Source organism: Anomalospiza imberbis, chromosome 7 (genome assembly GCF_031753505.1).
Source record: "Anomalospiza imberbis isolate Cuckoo-Finch-1a 21T00152 chromosome 7, ASM3175350v1, whole genome shotgun sequence".
In the NCBI taxonomy this organism is placed as follows: domain Eukaryota; kingdom Metazoa; phylum Chordata; class Aves; order Passeriformes; family Viduidae; genus Anomalospiza; species Anomalospiza imberbis.
Genome location: NC_089687.1, coordinates 12,140,104 through 12,158,229, shown reverse-complemented (window position 1 = coordinate 12,158,229; position 18,126 = coordinate 12,140,104). Strand labels below are relative to the sequence as shown.

The window sequence follows — 18,126 nt, the reverse complement described above, 5'->3', positions numbered from 1 at the left end:
AACTAATTGCTTTGTTTACTGCTTTGTATATTTTGGAGGCTCTGTCTGAGATACAGGGGTGCAACTGCTTTTTAGCAAAGTGAAAAAAGAATTGCTCCAGATAATGCATTCAGGGAAATTAAAGGGAATAACTTTTTCTGCTGGGGTGTTGCTAGACTTTGCAATAAAAAACGTATACTCTTGAATGATTTTAAGTGGTCAGTGAAATTATTTTGCCATTGCATATTGAGATCTAGGAGTGCATTATCCCTTCTGGGGGGGTCATTCAGTGAAGAAAGTGCACTGTACTTTATTTTATTTCAAGCCTACATCTAGAGGCATGAAGGATGAGAGTAGAGTATCCAGAATGCAAAAAATTGCCTAAATTTGGAGTAGATGTCTTAGTTATGTAGATTAGATCTCTGTATGGACTGTGACAATGCAAGAAGATGACTCTTAAGTCACTCTAATTCTCCAGCATAAAACCTCAACACTGACTGGCACAGCTGAAATGCTCTTAGTGTTTATGTTATAAATACTGAAATCATGGATATGGGTATTCAAATTCCAAAGAAAGGAAATCATGTGCAGGACTAGTTGTCAGTTGACAACTGGAAAATCTAAAAAGCTAAGCAATATCTTTCAACTGTATTGCATGCATGACCATCAGCTGTCACTCCATTAGATGGAATTTGTTTCACTAGCAATAGGTGCTTTCAGCAGAAGCTGAATGGAAACTTCTAATTCATGTTACCAATAGTTCCTGTAAAGATAATTCAGTCTAGACTTTGGTGCAGTTTTAATTGGATTCCATGGATTTTAGATAAGCCTATGGCTGGAAGCCTAATTCTAAGCACCCTTAAGGAGCGGGAAATGGCAACTTTTATTTCAACACCTGCTAAAGAATGGCCATGAAATGTCAGAAATTCCACAGGTATCTGGCAGGAAAAAACCAAAGAAATCCAGTTGTGGCCTCATTTTGTGTTGTTTCTGAATATTTGGCAGTTCACATGAGGGTTTTCTGAGACATCTCTTGTCCACCTCATTGCTTGCTTTGCTGACTTCAAATTCACGTCTTGAGATGAAAACAGAGATCAAAGACATTTGTGGTAACTTACTCTGTGACCTTATGCAGCCTCTAGTAAACCCCCTCCAGAGAGGGAATGGCACTTGTTCTACCAGCTGGTAGCAGGCTGACTGCTATTTCTTAGCCACTTTCACAGTAGATGAAACCTTCTAGGTTTTCCACATGCTACCAGTATTTATCTCCTCCAATATATAAGGACACAGTTATCCAGAGTGGAGAATGTATTTTGCAGCAGCCTGCTGAAAGAGCAGATAACAGTGAGTTACTGTGAGGGACTGTGCTATCTGATGGCAAGAATGCTGGATGGGGATCCATGAGATTTGTCATCTATTCCCTGCTCTGCCTTGTGCCTGTTGAATGACCTTCAGCAAGTCACTGTCTCTCTTTTGTCTCAGCTGTCGTTTTACCTGCTAAGATGTGATAATGAAACACTCTTTTTTTATGAATTGCTAGGTGCTGATGAATAGCACTGATGAAAAGTACTGTACAAAAGCTAAGTGGTATTGAATATGTGATTGCACTTGTCTTCATTGAATTATAAATAATACAGATACTGACCAGCAGGAAGTTTTAATGGTTTGGTAGATACTATACAATTACCAAATTTTCTGTTTGTCTACCTTTATGAATCTCATAAATAATGCTCCATAGATTACACTGATTTTGCTTTCTGCTGTAATCTCAAGAGAAGCTAAAATCTTGGGATCTGTTGGCATTTATTTTGTTTGCTGACCTTGGGAGGGAGTGGAGCTCAAGATGCCTATTTGTATTAGCTAATTTAAGATTAGTTAAACATAGCAGGCTGAGGAGTCTGGAACACTTGTATTCAGTGCAATATATTGTGCTTGTGAAAACATAAGACATAGAGTTTCCTCCAGCTGTGACCCATCTGCTGTCCTGAGTTAGTGGGAGCCCAGTGCTGTACCTACAAACTGCAGGACACAGAGGTGGCTGGGATGCTGTGTGGAACACCCTTGCTTAGGAATGGTAGGCAGATTTAATACACCCTTCTGTTTCTCTGTGGTCATGCCTGCTACTAGACACAAGCAACAGGGAGGTAGTTTATATGATTTGCCAGAGATCTGTGCTGAAATACATGTACCTAAGATTTAGGGGAATATTTTAAGTCACTCAGCAGACCAAGCAGCCCAAGAAAACAGGCCAAGGACCCAACATGCCACTAAACAAAAAAAGTTCGCTACTAACCTCAAAAGCATTTTGTTTTTAAAAGGCTTTGTCCTGACGCAGTGCTTTCCTGGTTTCTAACTTAATTTCATCCTGAGGTTCTCAGCTGGGGTTACATTGACGCTCTTGTTTCTCCTAGCACTTTCTGAAGGATTGGTAAATTCAGCCCTTAAATACCAACTACCTGCTAGTGTTTCTCAATTCTAACATATATATTTTCAGTAGTAAAGAACTTGGTTATTTCATTTGTGGGATTTTTTCAGAAACGCAGCAAACAAAAAGCTTCATGTGTACTTCTTTGGTGTAAAATTTGCACTGTTATTTTTACTTGCTGAATTATGGTGTCAATATCACCATTCAATTTTGTTAACAAACAGTATTTATAGGTCTGTATTTCTTTGGAGTTGATACCTTGAACTCTCAGATCCTATCTCTTGACTGGGTGGTCAGCAGCATAACTTTTAATTGATAGCTTTTGGAGAGGATACATGGACAAATGATCAGAGTATCCCCCAAAAAAGTCCAATAGCTTTGAAAGTCATAAACTTTACTAAAAAAAAGATATATTCAAAAGCTTGAGTCAAAAGGAAGTGACCAGACTCCATCTGTTCTCATATGTTATAATATCAACTTTCCATCTTAGAAATTGAGGTTGTCCTAGGAGATCTGTATTTTAGTGTTTCTGTCATAGAAATGATGAACTTGCTTCAATAGTTATGCAGTGTGCTGCAAGAACTGAAGACAGACATTTAATATAATAAAAATAGCTAACCAATAAAATATGAGGCTCTGTTAATGTTGGCTCGACCATCAGAAACAGAAAATTCCATAAATTGTGCTCCTCTGTCTGTATGCTTGAAAGGTGTGGTTTAAAGATCCTTCCTACCTATGGCTAAATAATGAAAATTACCAGGATAAAGGACTGTCTCATTTCCTGTCTCTCGGACTTGGAGTATCCTTACAACACAAAAGGAATTTTTATACCAATACTTCTGTTTCAAGTTTTGTCTCTATTATGGATAAAAAACCAAAACAACCCTCCCTCCCCCCCACTGCCAATTTGTTCTGCAAAGCCTAAGGGCATGAAATTTGTTCCCTAAGTTTATGGCTCACCAATGTGCAAAGATAAAATTGTCTCCTCTAAAAGGTCTAGCCAAAGGAGAGGGAATTCAGAAAATGAGTGACAGCTGAACAGCTAATTCCTTTGGCCTCCTCTCAGCTTTTGTTGCTAGAGTTTAATTTCCTATTTTTGGAAATATTCATTCAGAAGCTGAACTCCTTTACTTCTGTACTTCTCCATAAAAATTCTTATTTGCTTTGCTAAGCCAGCCAGTGAACTTCATAAGTTCATAAGTAAGAATACAAAATCCAAAAAGTAGAGAGTGATTCATCCTCAGCTGAGTTATATAGACTTGAAGCCATTGCTAAATGGTATGTTTTTAACCATTAGTGTCCAAGCTTGGGATGCCACTGAACACTGAAACTGTTCCTTTAAACACTAAAAAAGAGATGAAGATCCCTTTCCCCAAGGGCTGGTAAGCTAATACACTGATTAAGTATGATCTTGAGAATTACTGGCAGTAAGGATACTTTTAAGGAAGAGTGATTTTTAATGTTACTTCTCATTTTGCTACATGATTTGCTACAGGCCTCTCTCACATCTTATTTGGTGATGTTATGTATAAATTTTAAGTAATATATATTCTGCTTTCTGCTGTTTAGATTTGTCAATATGTTTAGAGCCTGTACTAATTTTGTGGAAGGGATAAAAAGAAGAGCTATTTGGATTATTTAAAGTCCTTCAGCTTGCACATAATTTCAATTACATGAGCTATGGCTTCCAGATAGACTCTCCCAGACAAAAATGTAGTATATGCATAGAAATATATTTATATCTACATGTATCTATATTATACCAGATAACTTTTGTGTTCATTAGGATTGCATTTAGGTCTTTGCTATAATAAATTTACAGGCACTCCCTTAGTTTCCATGACTTTTTAAGGGTTTCATAGATGTGCCTGTGTTACAGCGCTGTGGGCACTGGTGTTCACTGTCTCCATCTCAAGGGCAGAGCATGGGGCTGCTCCTGCAGTCCTCACTCTGCAAACATCTCACCTTGATCACAGAGCATTTCTGTGATATGTGGATTCACACCAGGAAAGTCATATTTGCCTGTAGGTCACCTTCCTTCTGGCCCTTTTCCAAGGGTGGGGGGGAACTGGAGCCAAATTAAGTCGAGCATTAGCCAGCACACAGACTAATTTGCTATTCTGACATTGAGAAGTTCTATTTCTTTAGCCTCTTGCCTCAAGCTGGGAACATTTTATGAAATAGTTGTATTTTTCTCTAGAGCGTCTTTTGTTTACTTTTCAATCCCAAACTGGTGTTAAAAGGAGCTGAACTTACATCCAGCACAATTTCCCTACCTCAACAGAAGAGATGCCCTCGGAGCAGTGTGCAGCAAAGAAAATCTTTTCGCTTTATTATTTAACGAAGCAAAGCTGATATCTTGATTAAAATATCCCTTTCGTAACTTTTCCCCCAAGGCCTGCCTGGTTTTCTGTTCCTGTTTCACCCCATGTCTTCCTTGTAGGTATGGGCGCGATGCAGCTCGTGGTGCAGCTGCAGTGCAGCTGACATGACTGCTCTCACAGTCCTGTTACCATGAGGCAGCTGCCAGTTCCAATTAACCTCTGAGAGATAAGGACTCAAATTAGCACAAGCTGACAGATACCTGGTAACAGGAGGAGGACGATGATTTGGGTTTATATGTTGTTAGGTTATGACCCAGCATGTATTACTGAATGATCTGGCTCACAGAGGCCATGCATGATGACACAGCCTCAGGAGGTACCTGTGCAGGGTTCACCGTGGTGTGGGATGAGAACAAGAGTGACCAGGGCCTCCACTGCTCCTCCACCTCCATTGGTAGCCAGGAAGGGCTTGAAGGCACTGTGTGTGCAGGAACAGGTTATGCCAAGAGATCTTTGAAAGAAGGACAGTGCATCATCACATGGATGGTGGTTAGATGTTGCTCTGAGTCTCCAATCAGTTGGAAACTTCTTGGAACGGGTTATAGTCTTCTGTATTGTTCTGTTGTTCTTAAAAACATCTCTTCCTCTCTCAAGAATTGTGTTATTAGAGAAAAATTTAATTTCCTGGCATAGGTTAGAAATGCAAGTATTCACAGTTGTCGGTCCCAGGTATTTCCACATGGGAGAGTGGACATGCTTCTTTCACAGAAGTTGATGAACCAGCCTGAGTCAATGCTATTTAAGACTTGATTTCAGTAAACAAAGAATCTTTCTTTCAAAAATAACACTATCATAAGAAACTGCTATTGGATTATGAAATCCTGATTTGATCCAGTTAAAATCAGCTAAAAGTGAGAAAGACAAATAGTTCTGTCACTGAAATTAACATATACTTGAAAATAAACTTTGTTGAATTTAGAGATATACTAATAAAATTCAAAGAACTACAAAGACCAGAAGAATACAGGGTACAGGCAAAAACTATTTATCAGTGATGTAAAGTCTATCTGAAACTTCAGTTTCCAGAAGAGGAAAAAGAAAAGTATTTACAAGGGCTCCAGATCCAACCAGAAATGTAATGGGGAAAAAAAGAACAAAAAAAAGAACAAAAAAAAAAAAAAAAAAAAAAAAAAAACCCACAAAAAAAAACCCACCAAAAAAACCCCCAAAAAAAACAAAACAAAAAAAAAACAAACTAGAAAGCCTGAGAGTAATTTTATTGAAATAAATATATGTTTTATAGTTCAGAAGGTTTAGAAATAAATTGAGAGTTTCTAGTAATCAGCTGAGTTTGACATGCAAAAGAAAGTACAACAGCAAGATGATTTTTTTCAGGCACAAAAACAAGAAGACTAAGGAAAGAAGAGAGGCTTAGGAAAGAGGTTCATGAAGCTGGCCATCTTCCCCCAGTCAGCCACAGACTCCCCCATCCCTCACGTGCACCACATCAAAATTCTCCTGACAGTGCTGGTACCAAAATGTCTCAACACAGAATGGGGATAGAAAAGAAGTCTGAATTATAAGGTTACAAATTGGGCTTTCTCATCATACCCCCATCTTTAAATTTCATTCTCTAACTGTATTGTTAGTACATATTTGGTAAAGGAGCAATTGAAGCTGAAGGAAAATACTGGCTGGGAGTGAGCAAGTGAAAAAGTGGACATAGACAAATGTAGGCTGAAAAGAAGAAGGTGACTGTAACAGCAGCGACAGTCTTACAGCCTTTCTCCCCCTGTTTGTATTAAAGCCTGACTAACTTGAGCTGGAAATGCAGTTTTTAAAGTGGATTACACGGTGTGGCTGTTAACCACAGCAAGGCACAGACCTGTGACCCAGAATGCTCCTTCCCCAGTTGTGCAGCACAGCCTTATCTGGCAGTAAAAGTGCAAGCCCCTAATATTGATTTTTGACTAACTGATAATCAGAATGAAATTGGAAAATGAGCTGATTTATATCTGACCTGCACCCAAATATCCCAATAAAGTGAGCTAAGCTTCTTAAAGTTGACATCGATATTATAGGAGGATGTTTGGTTCTTGCAGCAGTTGCCTGTGCAGAATATGAAGAGAAAATGAGTTTTGAGATGCTCTGTCACCAGTTTCACCTTCCAGCAAGTCTGAGGCCTTCTGCATCCAAATTATGTATTCCTTACTCAGTTTTCTCTTTGCTTTAAAAAGCCATGATATCCATTATCATATTGAATAACTGAACTTGCCATTTTGTCTTTTGGCTAGTTAGGAAAAAATACAGCAAACCTCTACCAGAAAACAAAGGATTTAAAGAGTTTGTCATCCTCTTAATGTAAAAGCATACACTTCACTTGTACAAAAACATTTATTTTCAGTGCAAGCTCTGGATCACCAAAATGACAGATAGTAAGTGGTTATTATTTCCTTCCATCTTTTGATTTTTGTTTCTCCATTGCAAGTTGTTTTCTTCTAGGAAAAAAAAAAAGCCTAAACAAACCAAGCAGTCCCAACATGAGTCATATGTGCTCCTTCAAGCAGGAAACAGAATTATGACATTGCATATCCAGCTTTTGGACATGGCCTCTGCTTTTGAGACAGTCCTGTGTACTCTGTAATGATACCATGCTAATACCTAGATAAACTACAAAATCCTGATGGAAATCTGCCACCTCTACAGCAAAATGGTATCTTTTCCAGTTTTCAGGGATAAGCAGTCATGTGTCTTGCTCACTAGACTTTTTTCAAATCACATTTTTGGAGCCCAAAGTCATCTACTGAAATAAGACAGTAATGTAACCTTCATGGAGATCAATTTCCTTACTCTGCTGAGGTTCTGTGTAATGGTGCCCTTAGTTCAGGTGGGACCACTTTGTGTTTCACCAAACAGAACTTACTTTGTATACATCAGAAAGTGACACTGTTTAGATAGAAAAATGTTATTGGATGATAGTCCTTAAAGCTTCTATAGCAGTCTATAGCAGTTTTACTTGATCTCCATATGAGGTTTTCTTTCTATATGAATTCAAAATTTTTCCATTTTAAAGCTATATCTTATGTTCCTATGGTTTTACAATATTTTATATGAAGGAAATAATAATCTTTGCCTGGAGATATTTGTTGATAGGACCTCTGAAAATGAGATATTCAGGTCCACCAAAAAACATTGTTGGAATTAAAGCAATGTAAAAATAGGAATTTATTAATTCTGTAGTTTAATTATGTTCAAATGGTTTTTATAGACACAAAGAAATTGAGTGCACAGGCCCAGATTTAATTTTTATAAAACCAAACCCTAATTCAACAAAGCACAAACCCAGTGTACTGTTTCAGTCCTCAGTGCTTTGCCTCTAACCCCTCAGGGTGTTTCCTTCTGTCGTCTCTGATCATCTCTTCTGGGCCAAAACTGAAGGTCTGGTTATTATCTCTTCCTTCTTGATCAGTCTTGATATCAATAGTACTCATTCCTTTCTTTTTTCTGCTTTTAAGGTTCATTCCACTTATGAATCTGTTCACCTGATGAGTCTATGTGCAATATCTTACTAGCCACACTTGCCAGAGACGTAGGACCAACTGCACAATAGCATAAATGCATGGAGACCAGAGGGAAATGGTGTTTAATTGACGACAGTCAATCAGATCTGAACAGTTACCTGGGATTTGTTCAAGTTGTACAAAAAGTTCCTGAAGTTCCAGAAGGATGAGAAGCTTCTATTAAAAAAATCAGATAAGGACAGAGGAAACTGATTGTCTAAATACAGCAAAGGAACTTGATGAATAACTCAGCTTGGAAGTAATTGATTTTATAATTCTCATTTTAGTGGCAGTTCAAATGACCTAATGAAGTTAGAACAACCACAGCCCCTCAGTTAAGCTTAGGGCTAACTTTAGTTACAGGAATCTGCTTTTAATCATGAGCAACTTGTTAGTCATCATCATACAGTGCAGACCAATTTCCAGTTCTGGAAGATTGCTGTAGTCAGTTCATAAATACCTGCATTTGTCAGAGAAACTGAATATCAGATAATATCTGAAGTGGTGAAGACTAAAAATTAACATCTTCATCACTTCTGACAGCATCTGGCATTTAGTAACAGCTACTAATACTTTTTAAATGTAGGGACTATCAGCAGCAAAAAATGCTCTAAGTGCATGTAATTTTTAGTGCTGTGTTTTGTACTGAAACACAACTTCAGCTCAAAGCATGACTATTGCTAACATTCTTGTGTTTCATTATTAACTTTTAAAAAGTGTTGAAGCTGATAATTTACACATGAATGATTGTTGCAAAGGAATTAATTTCAGTATTTTTTAATGGACAGCATTAGAATTTTTTCAATTATATGTAAGTTGTTAGGCACTAGAAATTACTTATTTTTTCCAGTTTTGATGAAATGAAGTAAGTCAGCTCCTGTTCCATGCCTAATGTTTCCTTTACTTATCATTTAGAAAGTGCTGAATGTTTTTGGTGGGGACCCTTTCTAGACCCAGTGGACAGAAGTTTCTAAACAGCTGAGGGCTATCTTGCACAGAGATTGATTGAGCTAATTATTTTTTAAATGTGCCTTTGTACATATTTTTTCACAACTATTTCTCTTCCCATCAGGCTCTATGCATATGTTGTATGTCTTGTTTTCTAAGTCATCCTTATCTCAACTATTCTGCTCTCCTTGCCTATTTGGCTTCCTCTGACTGTTATCCTGGGACACTGCAAATCAAAGATGTTTTCCCTTGAGTCTGATATTCCAGTTTCCACGTCTTCCAGTAAAGGAAGATCAAGTTTGATGGCAGCATTGTGTAATCTGCTGCATGCCAGGAATATCTTACATTCAGTTCTTTAGAAGGACGATCTGGTAATGCATGTCACCACACTGCTTTTTAAAGATGATTAATGGTCTTTTAAATGATTCCTCAGGTGAGCTGTAGATCTTCATTATCTTCTCTTAGGACATTGCATTAGATTTATTTGGAGAAAATGAAATTAGGGTCATGAACCTTTCTTGAAAAACTAATTTATATCTTCTGAATTATTGAGAAGCACTATACTCTAATGATGTGATATGGTTGTTGATATTATAAAGACAACTGTCAATAACATCCAGATGATAACTGTTATTTCTTATTTAACAACTTGGGAAGTTGCTGCTGTCTTTAAAGCTATTTTTAATAGCTGCCGTTCCTATTTCAGTTTCATCTGGATACACTCAAATTTTATCTGACTACCCAATAATTAGCTGCTGTCAGTCCAATCAGTGCTAGATTGGCTAAGCTATTTTTTCTAAAATGCAAAAGTTGTCACAACACTGCTTGACAATATTATGTCATGATGACGTTAGGTACTTTGCCACCTCACCCACTGCATAATGGTTAATTTGAGCAATATTAAATGAATGATAGGATTTAGGATTTTGATGAGCCAGAATTTGCCTGAAGAAGTATTGCCATATATAATATTTGTATATAGTTTATTTGGATGAAGAACATCACAAGGAAAGAATTCTGTCATTTGCTATTGATACATTAAAGCCTTCCAAGTAAAACACAACATCTAGATCTGAAAATAGAGGCTGTGGCCTATTTTGCGAGCTCCTCATTAGCTGACTGGGAGTTTATGCAGTGAGGAATCTTAGTGCTTGGGTTTTTGATGCTCTATCACTATGTGTGGCCGTATATTTAATTCTGTCAGGGGTGTATGGAAAACTTTGCACAGCAGATGCCTTGTACCTCCATGATGTTTGGGAAGTGGGTGGTTTGCATGGAAGTACAATTCTTTCTTTAAAATTTTCTGCTGATCTTCAGTTTCTCCATGGTTTCCTGTTCTACAACTATTTAAACACCTCCAAAAAAACTGTGCTAGCTTTAAGTGGTCTTTAGTGGTCTTAAACATCCTCTGTGGCGCAAAGAGGTTTTGCTGTTTGAACTGCAATCTTTTTAATACCCAATAAATATGTTTTAATATATAACCGAGATTAAAGAGGGCTTTAGCTGTGGACTGCTGATTAAACTGACATGTTCTAGAATTTCTGTGCATCACCACTCAACAGTACAGCTCCAACCACAAGGCAGCTGCTTGAAAAGAGTGGGTGTTTTCTGAAGCTCCAGTGATCCTACTCACACTCAATGGCCTGGTCTCTGGTGATCCACAAGCACCCGTGGAAGTCACTGGTGCACCCAGATTTAACCATGTTGCCTTCTCAGGCCTGGAACTCGAGCCTGTCACACACAGGCAGTGCACAGAACATCATTCCTTTAGAGCCTGGCAGCTCAGGCTGTGTTCCATAGAGGGACCGGCAGCCCCACAATGGGCGTCATCACACCAGCATTTTGGGCAAGGAGCTCCATTGTGTGAGCACAACGTCTGCTTGAGGTAAAATGTCCTCAGTGCAGTGGCTGTCAGAAGAATAACTGTTATCTCCCAATTCTGGCAAGCATTTAAAGTCAGAGTTTAGATTTTCAGGTCCACAATGGTATCTTGCTAAGCGCAGACCATCCATAGCACGTGTAATGCTTTCAGCCAGCTCTCTATGAAGATGGCTTAATGCTCTTCACACACGTAGGATAATTCTACAGCCTCACCTGCACAACAGTTTTCAAGGCTTCTTCAGGGTTTGATCCAGGCCCCCCTCCTTTACCAGGGCACACATCTTCTGTGTGACCCCCTACTAAAACAGCTGGAGCAGTGGAAGGCAGCATGGACTGTGAGTGTGCTGGGGCCATTTATTATCTGTTCCTTTTGTTTGTGTATTTCTGTTTGGCTATCAAGTCCTCCAAAATATTAATATGAACTAATCCTTTAATCTTAGACATTTCTTTTAAAACAAAATACAATCTGTTACCCCAGATTACATCATTTGCTAATTAAGAAAGCTAGGTAGAGTACTTCAAGAGTATGTATTTTCACCTGAAGTATTTCTAACAGCCTTTACAAAGGGAATTACTGCTGTGAGTCACAATGCAGTGAAAAAGGCATTTTGTGTATCTCTGAAGAATAATTGTGGTACAACAAGTGCTAAGCAACTTCCCTGTATGTTGCTGAAGATGTCACTGCCTGTGATTTAAAGCTCTAGACAAACTGTACAGCCTTTGGCTAAGCAGCTTGGAAACAATGGTTAAAATACCCTTCAACTGCACTATCACTTTCCTTTTTAAAAGTTAAAACAGGTCAGCAAATGTGACAGAAAGTTCTTTTTTCCGCTTGCCTTCATTAAGCTTTTGTTTAAAGAAGAAGGGAGAAGGGACTGAAGCATGCAGAAATTGCCTCAATAACCCTGCAGCAAACTGCCAGAAAGTTTTCCAAGGCTCTCATGCAATTGAACCTGGTGAAAGGAACCTGCTCCCCTAGTCCTGCCCACAGGCCTCCTTAATAAAGTTGCTGGAGGTTAGGTTTTTTCCCTGAACACTTAATTGTGCAGGTCTCCCAACAAACTAGTGCCAGCCTGAGAGAATTGGAGCTGATGTTGATAGTGGAGAAGGGAAAAAGCCGAGCTGGAGGGAGGACGTTCAGGGGTTCGCAGGAGTGCGGGGACCAGCAGTCTCCAGTTTCCACTGCTGGCCAGCGTACAGAAGTCACCAGTTATGATTGGGTTACAGCTCATGACTATTTAGACTTGGACATGGACTTGAAGCCACTTCGTGTCAGTACAAAGGCAGGAATGTAACACTGTCTCTCCAGTGCCAGGGGGGAGAGATTTGTAGGTTGGTATGTGACCTTCACTGCTGGCCCATGCAGGTGCTGTTCAAAGGCTCTCCCCATTCAGCTCTTGATACTGATACTAGATTAAAAAGAGAGAATGAAAAAAGTCCTTGTTAAAAACTTTCCTCTCTGTTTTTTCCCTTTATCTCTGTGAACAAGTTGTCTTTTGATTTGCTTGGGTTTGTGGGTTTAGGAGGCTGTTTTCCTTTCAAGGACTTACTCTTGTACTATGTATTTTTTACTTTAGCAAATAACATTTAACTCAGTGAAAGATTTGTCTTGAGGCAAGTCTTGGGTATGTAAAAAAAAGGTTTTAGTTTGTGCCCATGCTGTCTTGTCATACTAGCTTTTTACATTTTAAATTTTAGCTCCTTACCTGTATTCCAGTGCACGTTTTAAAAGAATCAGATCAAGGAAAAGAGAAGCATACAAAGCCAGAAAATCAAATCTGTAGGGCAATTAAAACAATGACTAGTAATAATCTTACTGACTGTTGGTCAAGGAAGGGACCAGCACCCTGCCTGGTCTCTGGCACCATGTTTTGAGGTCAGCCGTGTTCCCTAACAGCCCCACTGGTGTGTGCACTTGGATAACTCATGGTGTTTAAGGTGTCTTCAGAGATGATGTGTTTGAGAACTGCTGGGGGACTGTGCCGCACCATCCTGTAGTCAGAAGCAGAACGGACCAGCCTTCCTCACCTGCAAAGCAGACAGCATCCATCAGCAAAGACTTGGCTTAGCACAGATGTTTGGGACTAACTTTTGTACTAGGAAGATCTCAGGATTTCTGAGGAGCAGAAGCGTGCAGCAGAACTAAGTTTATGTAAATGCTTTGTGCCAGTAAGCACTTAGGTAAAATTTCTTCTCACGGCGTTTTTGGAAAGCTGCAGAACTATGATGCCACTTTTAAAGATGGTTCTTTACCTATGTGCATGCTGAAAGGACCAAATGTGTAGAACAGAGTTGCTCCTTCTGCTTCCAAATTCCCTCCCTGGAATGCTGTGCAACCGAGCAAGCCTGCCCGGCCTTAGCAGCAATTTTTCCTTAACCCTCATAGGGTTTTTCAATTGAAGTGGTTGGTATAATTAAAAAGCAGCTTGATGCTGCCGAGTTTCTTTGTTTTATATTTACTGGAGAAAACCACTGGGCTGTTGATCTGTGAGTTTTATGTTATTATTTAATTACATTGAGGGAAGATCCAGCATTTTGGATAATTTATTTTGAGTGCTATATTTTCCAGGGCTTTGTTTGGTTCTCGTATTAATCCCTTTCCTTCACAGAAGTTTGCATATTGTTTTGGATTATTTATACTTCACTGTGCTTCCAAATCCATTATTAATCACACAGGTATTGAAATACATTTCACAGATAATACTGGACATACTGCTGTATTGTTTGCTCACATAATAGTCATGCTTTCACTCGGCAGGTTTCTCATACATCAAATTATCATTAGATAAGAAAAAATGTTATGGTGAAGATTTGCCAACAACTTAATGCTGAATGCTCAAGCAAAACCCTGATGTTTCCCATTCCAGGTGATGACTCCTGGGGACAATAAATGAGCAGATGCTCTACTTAGATGAGAGCATATCACCTTCAGGGATGTGAACAGTGCAAGGTTCTGCTCAGTGGACCTAAAGGAAACCTCTTGTTCATATTTTCTCCGGCAGCAGTCCAGATGACTAAACAAGAGAGATTTCTTTCATGGTTGCATTTTGGTCAGTATAAAAAGTATTTTAGTTTTGAGAGTGTCCTGCAGCTATCAGTATCTGTAAGCCTAAGAACATAGGGCTGGAAAGGACCATCTGGGTCACGGTATCCAGTTTCTGGGTCATCCAGCCTCTAGAAACCCACGGGCTGCAGGCCATGCTTCCCCAGGCTCCACTGCGTCATTGCAACCTCACAGCAAAACCCCAAAAACCTCAACTAAAAAGAGAGGAAAATCAAAGGAAAAACCCAAGAGTGATAGAGAGTTTTAGCAACAGTCTAGACCCTTGCAAGAGCATAAAGTATTGGATAAAACTCCTTGATGATCCCAGCAGGCAGCCCTAGCCTACTGCACAGAGGAAGACAAACTTTCCTGTCCTGTTTTCTTTGCAGGCTTTTCCACTGAACTCTTGTATAAAAATGGGCTTAACCCTGAGAGTTTGAACAAGTGTATCACTCAAACCCTGGGACCCTGCTGAGAGCTGCAGCATTTTCCACCCTGTGTTTAGTCTCTGCTTACTGGCCACACCTGGGCCAGGTGTTTTAGAGCCAAAGGAGAGCACAGCTTTGCACACTGGAGACAGCTAATCCATGAATACATTTCCTTGCACTCTACAGAACAGGACTGTTCAGGGGAAAGGGGTGCAGCTATGCTGTGCAACATGGAGGTTCAGCCTGGGTCTCTAAGACAGCTTTTCCACCCTCAGTGTGGTAGAAATCTCAACATGGGTCCCTAGCTGTGGTATAGCATGGCACTGGCCCTGGAGTCATTCTGAGCTGGCACTGGCATAAGGAGCTTAAGTCTGGGCATAAATACAGTGCAGGGCCATGGAAGAGCACATGAAAATTGGAGATCTCAGTGCTGTTCCCATGTCAGAGAAGAATCTTCAAATACCTCTCCTTTTCCATTTCCACATCTGTACTTGAGGGAGAGTAATAGCACTTTGACACAAAAGCATTTTTCTGGTCGTTGGATGGATGGTTAGTGCTGACATTAAGACATAAATCTGTTAAAACTGAGGGTTGGTTAAATAAGTAAAATATTATTACAGAAACTCTCTTAGCTGTTCAAAATGACCTTTCTCCTTAAATTAGCACAAGTGAAAAAGGAATAATTGCTTTCTGTCTGCCCACAGAGTCAGGCACACACAAAGTCCTCTAGGTTTATTAGACTTCACAACAGAGTGGAGGACATCCACTGTGTCATCCTCAGCAGTTCCTGCAGTGTCTGGCTCTTTTCAGCACAGTAAAAGGTCGCTTTCTGCAGACAAACAGCAACAGCAATAATGTCTACATCACTCAAATGGAATCTCTTCTCTGTAATTCAGAGGAGTAGCAGCACAGGTTTATAGAATTTCCTTCCAGTGATCTCAAAGGACTCTGCAAGTGGAAAAAAAAAATCTCAAAATCCCCACCCAGTCACTAGGCCCCAGTGTGGCTGTTTTGCAGGTGTCAAAGACATGTCACAAGCAAGAAGTGACTCATCAAATATACACATGAGAGCTGGGGCACAGCAAAGAGCAAAAGAAATTGGCTCTGTTGCCTGCCTGTGCTAAGAACTGATATAAAAATGAAAAAATGCATAAAATAAAAGTGGGGATTTGTTTCTTATGCCATTTGAATTTAATTTTAAGTCGGGTGTAAATGACTGTGTATCCTTCCTTTTAGTGTAATATTGGCTTCAATTTGGCTTAGCCTGTGGGAAGGATGTTTGACTGAATGAGAAAAGGAAGCTCCACAAGTGACTCTACCAAAATAATTTTAAAGATTGGCTTTAGTTCAGCCCATTTTGAGGATTCATGAAATGTCTATATGGTGATAGCTATAATTTATGTGCAATGTTTTTAATCTTTATCATTTATATGATTGTAATACATCAATGTGGTTGTTGTAGGTTCATTTTTCTTCAGATGAGCACCACTGTGCATCCCAATTACAGCTGGGCCAGGGTAGCATCCTCTGACCCATCAGCGTTCTAGCTCAGAAAGGCCTTGAAAGCAGGAACTTCAATTTGCCTTTACAAGTTTCTTGGTCATAATTTTTCCTCCCACAACTGTGTATGAGCTTTCATTGTTTTACTTGCTGGTTCAAAAGCCTCTACACTGCCTGCTTTTAGACTGTTATTTCTGTGCCCAAAATAATGGGACTGCCCAGAAGAAGCCCAGGGAATTTCTTGGGGTGGAACAGTGTCTTCAATGGATCTAGATGGAAAGCTCTCTGGGGACAGCACCATCTTCATATTTTGTCTGTTGAGCACCCAGCTCACTGGGGACTTGCTCTGGGACAAGAGATCTTGCCAAAAGGCATTTGGGTGCAAGACAGTTTTAGAGCAAAAGAGCTCAAGAGTTTGTTCTTCCTGAAAGAAGGGAAAAGGCTGTAAAAATGAAAATTTTATCTTCGGGGAGAGGGATGCTGGATTTTTTTATTTTTTTTTTAAATAGCAGCATCATGACCCCTTCCATGTTTATGTGTCATTACTTCTGTCAAAACTTGAACTATCTCCTCTGTGTTCAGGTTTGCAACATCAAAAGGACCATAGAGCAGTTTTCTTTGATGTTAAATTTTTCTGCTGATGCCGTCTGTGGTCAGGTAATACCACATGATTAATGTGAAAAGATTCAATTTGCTTATTTTCCCATGTTCACTAGCAAAGCAAAGATGCAATGCATCAGTGGGATATGAGATACAGAGATACAGTCAATCAAGAAAATCCTCCATATTAGAAAACATATTTTTGGCTTTCCAAAAATCAGCCCTGATGCATTTTCTTTGGTGGTTTTTGTTTTTTAGTTTTTTGTTTTTTTGTTTTTTTTTAATGTGTGTGTTTGCATAATTGCTTAATATTAAAGACAGAGTGGTTTGGTCATTTAGTTAGTAAAATGAGGCCTTGGGACTGGGAAGAACAGGCTCCTCTCACTCAGCTCAACTATTGGCCAGGACAAGCAAGTCACTTTGCCTTTTTATAAAGTAAGGATAATGGTTCCTCCATTGTAAAGATGTGAGATCTACTGCTGAAAAGCAGTACATGAGAGTTAGGTAATATTATTTCTGGCTCTCCTACAAATGTACTTAGTGTTCAGTTTTCCCATCTGTAATGTGGGGATGTTAGAACTAATCTACCTCCCAGGGTTGTTTTGCTTAATTCCATAAAGTACTTGAAAACCTCACATGGAAAGAGTTATAGGAGCACAAGGTTTCTTAATAAAACTCATTCATGAGTAATTTATTTTTGAAGTAAGTGACTTGAACCTTCACCCATAGTTGGAAACCAACATGAGCCAAGTCTTCTTTGTTGTTCAGCAAAGGTTGGTTGATCTTTTTTTTTTCCCCTTACATATTTAATTCTCATACGGCTTTACATCTCTGGTTTCTGGCTATGATTGAAAGCAGAAATTCCAAATACCACAAGAGAAGACTGGGGTTTTTTAGTTTTTTTCCCTGACCCTTCCAGAAGCTGGAAGTTTTGAAACGTCTAAGAGTCTCCCCCACCACCCAGTTCTCACTCCCCCCACCAAAGATTGGTGTCTGAAGTAGTTTTCTCTGAAAACTGAGACTTAGACATCCAGACACAGCCTGTACCCTGCACCCTTTGCGACCTGCTCAGCCCCCTTGAAGGTGCCAAGCGACTGAGGGGCAGCAGGGCTGCTCTGTGCAGACAACCACTAGGCAGGTGCCTTACCAGCCCCGATCTGCCCTGCCTTCAGCGGTACACGGCCGCGTTCAGCCTCATCTGCTGCTCTGATTGCTGCACAGAGCACGGGAGGCTCTTTGGAAGCGCTGCACAAATGCCGAGGCTGAGATGGTCTTTACGTCAAAGGGCTGTAAGAGAAAATTAGCCAAAACTCATTTATCTCCGTGTCAAAATTCCTGCTAACTGGGGAGGAAGCGAAGTTGGACCAGGCTGGAGGCTGCCAGGGAGCCTGGCCATCACACCGTGGGATGCATTACAAACCCGGATTTGCGGGATCTC

General features: G+C 39.7%; 1 long non-coding RNA gene across 3 annotated transcripts in view; it reads left to right on the top strand.

The window, feature by feature from the left end:
• Positions 1-18,126, top strand: part of LOC137476944 (uncharacterized) — a 193,795-nt gene that overhangs the window by 159,766 nt on the left and 15,903 nt on the right. The window contains exons 3-4 of one of the 3 annotated variants that reach the window (XR_011000738.1): positions 13,985-14,167; positions 16,671-16,928. The exons of 1 other annotated variant lie outside the window; for it this stretch is intronic. This is a non-coding gene — a long non-coding RNA (uncharacterized lncRNA). Of the gene's footprint in view, positions 1-13,984; positions 15,728-16,670; positions 16,929-18,126 lie in introns of those variants that run through there. One more of the 3 variants, XR_011000737.1, reaches the window with a different exon arrangement.